We start from the raw sequence: 8947 nt of genomic DNA, 5'->3' as shown, positions 1-8947 counted from the left end.
GTCTTTCATCCATTTTGAATTTATTTTTGTGTGTGGTGTAAGAAAGTGGTCCAGTTTCATTCTTCTGCATGTAGCTGTCCAGTTTTCCCAACATCATTTGTTGAAGAGACTGTCCTTTTTCCATTGGACATTCTTTCCTGCTTTGTCGAAGATTAGTTCACCATAGAGTTGAGGTTCTATTTCTGGGTTCTCTATTCTGTTCCATAGATCTGTGTGTTTGTTTTGTGCCAGTGCCATACTGTCTTGATGACTACAGCTTTGTAATATAGCTTAAGTCCGAAATTGTGATGCCACCAGCTTTAGTTATCTTTTTCAACATTCCTTTGTCTATTTGGGGTCTTTTCTGGGTCCATACAAATTTTAGAGTTGTTTGTTCCAGCTCTGTGAAAAATGCTGGTCGTATTTTTATAGGTATTGCACTGAATGTGTAGATTGCTTTGGGTAGCATAGACATTTTAACTGTATTTAACAATATTATTCTTCCAATCCATGAGCATGGAATGTTCTTCCATTTCTTTATATCTTCCTCAGTTTCTTTTATAAGTATTCCATAGTTCTCAGAGTACAGATCTTTTACCTCTTTGGTTAGGTTTATTCCTAGGTGTCTTATAGTTTTTGGTGCAATTGTAAATGGGATCAATTCCTTGATTTCTCTTTCTGCTGCTTCACTCTTAGTGTATAGAAATGCAACAGACATCTGTGCATTGATTTTATATCCCACAACTTTGTGGAATTCCTGTATCAGTTCTTGTAATTTTTTGGTGGAGTCTTTCAGATTTCTACATAAAGTATCATGTCACCTGCAAAGAATGACAGTTTGACTTCTTTGCTAATTTGGATGCCTTTTATTTCTTTTTGTTGTCTGATTGCTGAGGCTACTTCCAGTACTATGTTGAACAACAGTAGGGAGAATGGACACCCCTGCCATGTTCCTGACCTTAGGGGAAAAGCTATCAGTTTTTCCCCATTGAGAATGATATTAGCTGTGGGTCTCTCATATATGGCCTTTATGATGTGGAGGTATGTTCCCTCTGTCCCTACATTGTGGAGGGTTTATTGTTGTTTTTTTTTTAATCAAGAATGGATGCCGTATTTTGTCAAATGCTTTTCTGCATCTGTTGAGAGGATCATATGGTTCTTATCCTTTATTTTATTAATGTTGTGTCTCACGTTCATTGATTTGCAGATGTTAAACCACCCCTGCAGCCCAGGAATAAATCCTACTTGGTCATGGTGGGTAATCCTTTTAATTTACTTTTGGATCCTATTAGCTAGTATCTTGTTGAGAATTTTAGCTTTGATGTTCCTCAGGGATATTGTTCTGTAAATTTTCTTTTTGAGGAGGTCTTTGTTTGTTTTTGGGGTCAAGGTAATGCTGGCCTCATAGAATGAGTTTGGAAGTTTTCCTTCCATTTCTATTTTTGGAACAGTTTCAGAATAATAGGTATTTTTTTTTAATTTTTTCTTAAAATTTTTTACATACCTGTAACTTATTTATTTTATAGCAGGAAATTTGTACCTTTTGGCCACCTTTACCTATCCCACCCTCCCCCTACTCCTAAAGCATTTAGTTTAGTTTTTTTTTTTTTTAATTTCATTATGTTATGTTAGTCACCATACAATACATCATTAGTTTTTGATGTGGTGATCCACGATCCATTGTTTTCGTATAACACCCAGTGCTCCATGCAGTATGTGCCCTCCTTAATACCCATCACTGGGCTAACCAATCCCCCCTCTCCCTTCCCCTTTAAAACCCTGTTTATTTCTCAGAGTCCATAGTCTCTCACGGTTCATCTCTCCCTCCGATTTCCCCCCCTTCATTTTTCCCTTCCTTCTCCTAATGTCCTCCATGCTATTCCTTATGTTCCACAAATAAGTGAAACCATATGATAATTGACTTTCTCTGCTTGACTTATTTCACTTAGCATAATCTCCTCCAGTCCCATCCATGTTGATGTAAAAGGTGGGTATTCATCCTTTCTGATGGCTGAGTAATATTCCATTGTCTTTATGGACCACATCTTCTTTATCCATTCATCTGAAGGGCATCTCGGCGCTTTCCACAGTTTGGCTATTGTGGACATTGCTGCTATGAACATTGGGGTGCATATGGCCCTTCTTCTCATTACATCTGTGTCTTTGGGGTTAATATCCAGGAGTGCAATTGCTGGGTCATAGGGTAGCTCTATTTTTAACTTTTTGAGGCACCTCCACACTGTTTTCCAAAATGGCTGTACCAACTTTCATTCCCACCAATAGTGTAAGAGGGTTCCCCTTTCTCCACAACCTCTCCAACATTTGTTGTTTTTTTCCCTGTCCATTTTTGCCATTCTAACTGGTGTAAGGTGGTATCTCAATGTGGTTTTGATTTGAATTTCCCTGATGGCTAATGATGATGAACATTTTTTCATGTGTCTGTTAGCCATTTGTATGTCTTCTTCAGAGAAGTGTCTGTTCATCTCTTCTGCCCATTTTCTGACTGGATTATTTGTTTTTTGGGTGTTGAGTTTGAGAAGTTCTTTATAGATCTTGGATGCCAGCCCTTTATCTGTAGTGTCGTTTGCAAAAATCTTCTCCCATTCTGTGGGTTGCCTCTTTGTTTTGTTGACTGTTTCCTTTGCTGTGCAGAAGCTTTTTATCTTGATGAAGTCCCAAAAGTTCATTTTTGCTTTTGTTTCACTAGCTTTTGGAGATGTATCTTGAAAGAAGTTGCTGTGGGCGATGTCAAAGAGGTTACTGCCTATGGTCTCCTCTAGGATTTTCTTGGATTCCTGTCTCACACTGAGGTCTTTCATCCACTTTTTGTTTATCTTTGTGTATGATGTTAGAGAATGGTCAAGTTTCATTCTTCTTCATGTGGCTGTCCAATTTTCCCAGCACCATTTATTGAAGAGACTGTCTTTTTTTCCATTGCATGTTTTTTCCTGCTTTGTCAAAGATTATTTGACCATAGAGTTGAGGGTCCATATCTGGGTTCTCTATTCTGTTCCATTGGTCTATATGTCTGTTTTTGTGCCAGTACCATGCTGTCTAGGTGATCACAGCTTTGTAATATAACTTGAAATCGGGCAACGTGATGCCCCCAGCTTTGTTTTTCTTTTTCAACATCTCCTTGGTGATTCGGGGTCTTTTCTGATTCCATACAAATTTTAGGATTGTTTGTTCCAGCACTTTGAAAAATGTCATTGGAATTTTGATCGGGATGGCATTGAAGGTATAGATTGCTCTGGGTAGCATAGACATTTTAACAATGTTTAGTCTTCTGATCCATGAGCATGGAATATTTTTCCATCTTTTTGTGTCTTCTTCAATTTCTTTCATGAGTGTTCTGTAGTTCCTAGGGTGTAGATCCTTTACCTCTTTGGTTAGGTTTATTCCGAGGTATCTTATGGTTTTTGGTGCCATTGTAAATGGAATTATTTCTCTAATTTCCGTTTCTACAGTTGCATTATTAGTGTGTAAGAAAGCAACTGATTTCTATAGAAGCATTGATTTTGTATCCTGCCACATTACTGAATTGCTATATGAGTTCTAGTAATTTGGGGGTGGAGTCTTTTGGGTTTTCCACATAAAGTATCATGTCATCTGCAAAAAGAGAGAGTTTGACTTCTTCTTTGCCAATTTGAAGACCTTTTATTTCTTTTTGTTGTCTGATTGCTGTTGTTAGGACTTCTAGTACTATGTTGAACAATAGTGGCGAGAGTGGGCATCCTTGACGTGTTCCTGATCTTAAGGGAAAGGCTCTCAGCTTTTCCCCATTGAGGATGATATTCGCTGTGGGTTTTTCATAGATGGATTTTATGAACTTGAGGAATGTTCCCTCTATCCCTATTCTCTGGAGTTTTAATCAGGAAAGGATGCTGTATTTTGTCAAATGCCTTTTTCTGCATCAATTGAGAGGACCATATGGTTCTTCTCCCTCCTCTTATTAATGTGTTCTATCACATTGATTGATTTGCGAATGTTGAACCACCCTTGCATCCTGGGGATAAATCCCACTTGGTCGTGGTGGATGATCCTTTTAATGTTTTGTGGGATCCTATTAGCTAGGATTTTGTTGAGGATTTTGGAATCCATATTCATCAGGGATATCGGTCTGAAATTCTCCTTTTTGATGGGGTCTTTGCCTGGTTTGGGGATTAAGGTAATGCTGGCCTCATAAATTAGTTTGGATGTTTTCCTTCTGTTTCTATATTTTGAAACAGCTTCAGGAGAATAGGTATTATTTCTTCTTTGAATGTTTAGTAGAATTCCCCAGGGAATCCATCAGGCCCTGGACTCTTGTTTTTTGGGAGGTTTTTGATCACTACTTCAATCTCGTTACTGGTTATTGGCCTATTCAGGTTGTCAATTTCTTCCTGTTTCAGTCTTGGCAGCTTATAGGTTTCCAGGAAGGCCTCCATTTCATCCAGATTGCTCAGTTTATTGGCATATAGTTGTTGATAATAATTTCTAATAATTGTTTCTATTTCCTTGGTGTTGGTCATGATCTCTCCCCTTCCATTCATAATTTTATTAATTTGGGTCCTTTCTCTTTTCCTTTGGATAAGTCTGGCCAGTGGTTTGTCGATCTTATTAATTCTTTCAAAGAACCAACTTCTAGTTTCGTTGATCTGATCTACTGTGTTTCTGGTTTCTAATTCATTGATTTCTGCTCTAATTTTAATTATTTGTCTTCTAATGCGTGGCTTAGGCGTCATTTGTTGCTTTTTCTCTAGTTCTTTAAGGTGCAGAGTTAGTTGGTGAATTTGGGATTTTTCTATTTTTTTGAGTGAGGCTTGGATGGCTATGTATTTCCCCCTTAGGACCGCCTTTGCAGTATCCCATAGGTTTTGGACCGATGTGTTTTCTTTGTCATTGATTTCCATGAATTGTTTAAGTTCTTCTTTGATTTCCTGGTTGACCCAAACATTCTTGAGCAGAGTGGTCTTTAGCTTCCAAGTGTTTGAATTTTGCCAAATTTTTTCTTGTGATTGAGTTCCAGTTTTAAAGCACTGTGGTCTGAGAATATGCAGGGAATAATCTCAATATTTTGGTATCAGTTGAGACCTGATTTGTGACCCAGTATGTGGCCTATTCTGGAGAAAGTTCCGTGTGCACTTGAGAAGAATGAGTATTCTGTTGTTTTAGGGTGGAATGTTCTGTATATGTCTATGAGGTCCATCTGGTCCAGTGTATCATTCAAAGCTCTTGTTTCCTTGTTGATTTTCTGCTTAGATGATCTGTCCATTGCTGAGAGTGGAGTATTGAGGTCTCCTACAATTAATGTATTGTTATCAATATGACTCTTTATTTTGGTTAACAGTTGGCTTATGTAGATGGCTGCTCCCATGTTGGGGGCATAGATATTTACAATTGTTAGATCTTCTTGTTGAATAGACCCTTTAAGAATGATAAAGTGTCCTGTGTCTCTAACTACAGACTTAAGTTTAAAATCTAATTTGTCTGGTATAAGAATTGCTACCCCAGCTTTCTTTTGAGGTCCGCTGGCATGGAAAATGGATCTCCATCCCTTCACTTTCAGTCTGGATGTATCTTTAGGTTCAAAATGAGTCTCTTATAGGCAGCATATGGGTGGGTCCTGTATTTTTATCCAATCTGTAACCCTGTGCCGTTTTATGGGAGCGTTTAGGCCATTCACGTTGAGAGTGATTATTGAAAGATATGAATTAATTGTCATCATGTTGCCTGTGAAGATGTTGTTTTTATTGATTGTCCCTGTAAATTTCTGTTCTATATCACTCTTGGGGTCTTTCTCCTTTTATAGAACCCCCCCTTAATATTTCTTGCAGGGTCGGCTTAGTGGTCACATGTTCTTTCAGTTTCTGCTGGTCATGGACGCTCTGCATCTTTCCATCCATTCTAAATGACAGCCTTGCCAGATAAAGTATTCTTGGCTGCATGTTCTTCTTGTTTAGTACCCTGAATATGTGTTGCCAGGCCTTTCTGGCTTGCCAGGTGTCCGTGGATAGGTCTGACATTATTCTGATGTTCCTCCCTCTGTAGGTAAGGAAAAAAATTGGAACACTTCACAAATTTGTGTGTCATCCTTGTGCTGGGGCCATGCTAATCTCTGTATCATTCCAATTTTAGTATATGTGCTGCTGAAGCGAGCACAGGTATTTTTCTTTAAATGACCATCTGACCCTGGACAACTGTTTGTTGGGAGTTTTTTTTTTTTTTTTTTTTTAAAGATTTTATGTATTTCTTTGAGAGAGAACGTGAGTTGGGGAGGAACAGAGGGAAAGGGACAAGCAGACTCTGTGCTCAGCATGGAGCCTGACATGAGGCTCAGTCCTAGGACCCTGAAATCATGACCTGAGCCAAAAGCAAGAGTTGAACGATGAAACCAACTGAGCCACCCACCCAGGCATCCCTGTGGGAGATTTTTGATTACTGATTCAATTTGTTTGCTGGTTATGGGTCTGTTTAGGTTTTCTATTTCTTCCTGTTTCAGTTTTGGTAGTTTGTATTTTTCTAGGAATTTATCCATTTCTCCTAGATTGGCAAATTTATTGACATATAATTGTTTTTATTTCTTCGGTGTTGTTTGTGATCTCTCCTCTTTCTCATGATTTTATTTATTTGGGTCCTTTTTTCTTTCTTTTTGATAAGCCTGGCTACTGGTTTGTCAATCTTGTTAGTTCTTTCAAAGAACAAACTCCTAGTTTCATTTATCTGTTCTACTTTTTTTTTTTAATTTCTATAACATTGATTTCTGCTCTAATTTTCATTATTTATCTTCTTCTGCTGAATTTAGGCTTTATTTTATGTACTTTTTCCAGCTCCTTTAGGTATAAGGTTAGCTTTTGTATTTGAGACTTTTCTTGCTTCTTGAGGAAGTCCTGTATTGCTATATACTTCCCTCTTAGGACCACCTTTGCTTTATCCCAGAGGTTTTGAAGTGTCATGTTTTCATTTTCATTTGCTTCCATGTATTTTTTAAATTCTCCTTTAATTTTCCTGGTTGACCCATTCATTCCTGTAGGATGTTCTTTAACCTCCCTGTGTTTGTTGTCCTTCCAATTTTTTTCTTGTGGTTGACTTCAAGTTTCATAGCATTGTGGTCTAAAAATATGCATGGTATGATCTTAATCTTTTTGTACCAGTTGAGTCCTGATTTGTGACCCAGGATGTGATCTATTCTGGAGAATGTTCCTTGTGCACTTGAGAAGAATGTGTTTTCTGTTGCTTTAGGTTGGAATGCTATGTATATATCTGTGAAGTCCATCTGGCCCAGTGTGTCATTCAAAGCCCTTGTTTCCTTGTTGATCTTCTGCTTAGATTATCTGTCCATTGCTGTGAGTGGGGTGTTGAAGTCCCCTACTATTATTGTGTATTATCAATGTGTTTCTTTAATTTTGTTATTAACTGGTTTATATAATTGGCTGCTCCCAAGTTAGGAGCATAAATATTTACAATTGCTAGATTTTCTTGTTGGATAGAGCCTTTAAGAATGATATAGTGTCCCTCTTCATCCCTTACTACAGTCTTTGGTTTAAAATCTAATTTGTCTGGTATGATTCACTTGTTTTCTTTTGATGTTCATTAGTATGATAAATGGTTCTCCACCCCCTCACTTTCAATCTGGAGATGTCTTTAGGTCTAAAATGAGTCTCTTATAGACAGCATATGGATGGCTCTTGTTTTTTTTTTTTTTTTTAACTAATCAGATACGCTGTGTCTTTTGATTGGATCATTTAGTCCATTTACATTCAGAGTAATTATTGAAAGATGAATTTAGTGCCATTGTATTACCTGTTAAGTCCCTGTTTCTGTTTATTTTCTCTGTTTTTTCTGGTCTATGTCACTGTTGGGCTCTCTCTTCAGTTACAGGATCCCCTTTAATATTTCCTGCAGGGCTGGTTTAGTGATCACAAATTCTTTTAGTTTCTGTTTGTCCTGGAAGCTCTTTATGTCCTTCCATTCTGAATGACAGCCTTGCTGGATAAAGTATTCTTGGCTTCATGTTTTCCTCATTTAGTACCCTGAATATATCATGCCAGCCTTTTCTGGCCTGCCAGGTCTCTGTGGATAGGTCTGCTGCCAGTCTAATATTCCTACCCATGTAGGTTAAGTACCTCTTGTCTCGAGCTGCTTTCAGGATATTCTCTTTATCTGTGAAATTTGCAAGCTTCACTATTATATGTCGGGGTGTTGGTCTATTTTTATTGATTTTGAGCGGGGTTCTTTCTACTTTGAATGCTTCCCCAGATTAGGGAAGTTCTCAGCTATGATTTGCTCAAATATACTTTCTATCCCTCTCTCTCTTTATTTTTCCTCTGGGACCCAATAATTTGAATATTGTTTCACTGTATGGTATTGCTGATTTCTTGAAGCCTCCCATCATGGTCCATTAGTTGTTTCTCTCTCTTTTCCTCAGCTTTTCCTTTCCATCATCTTGTCTTTTATGTCACTGACTCTCTTCTGCCTCATTTACCCTAGCTGTTAGAGCATCCATTTAAGACTGCATCTCAGTTAACGCATTTTAAATTGCGACCTGATTAGATTTTATTGCTGCACTATGAGATTCTCTAGTGTCTTTTAAGCTTTTTTCAAGCCTAGTAACTTTATAATTGTTATCTTGAATTCCAGCTCTGACATCTTACTTATATCCATATTGATTAGATCTGTGGCAGAAAGTATTACCTCTAGTTCTTTCTTTTGTTGTGAATTCCTCCTTCTACTCATTTTGCCAGAGAAGAATGGATGAATGAGAGAACAAAATCAAAAATGTCAACCACGACCCAAGCAAAATACATGGTAGAGAAATCCGAAGAGGTCAGAAACCAAAAAAGAAAAGAAAAAGAAAAAAAAAGGGGGGTGGGGAGAGAATATAATCTCCCAGGTGGACAAAACAGGCTGATCCACTTTGTCCTGGGTGTATTTTGGTCTGTTTGTTAGAAGACACTAAATCCCAACATTGTAAAGAAAGCAAAACTTA

General features: G+C 37.8%; 1 non-coding gene across 1 annotated transcript; it reads right to left on the bottom strand.

The window, feature by feature from the left end:
* Window positions 1–6016: 6016 nt before the first annotated feature.
* Window positions 6017–6120, bottom strand: LOC118006832. The gene has a single exon (XR_004678201.1). It is a non-coding gene; the product is annotated as a U6 spliceosomal RNA (small nuclear RNA).
* Between the last annotated feature and the right edge of the window lie 2827 nt (window positions 6121–8947).

The sequence above is a fragment of the Mirounga leonina genome, unplaced genomic scaffold, assembly GCF_011800145.1.
Source record: "Mirounga leonina isolate KUSES-001 unplaced genomic scaffold, KU_Mleo_1.0 Mir_99, whole genome shotgun sequence".
Taxonomy (NCBI): domain Eukaryota; kingdom Metazoa; phylum Chordata; class Mammalia; order Carnivora; family Phocidae; genus Mirounga; species Mirounga leonina.
This window is presented reverse-complemented; position numbering and strand designations above follow the sequence as displayed.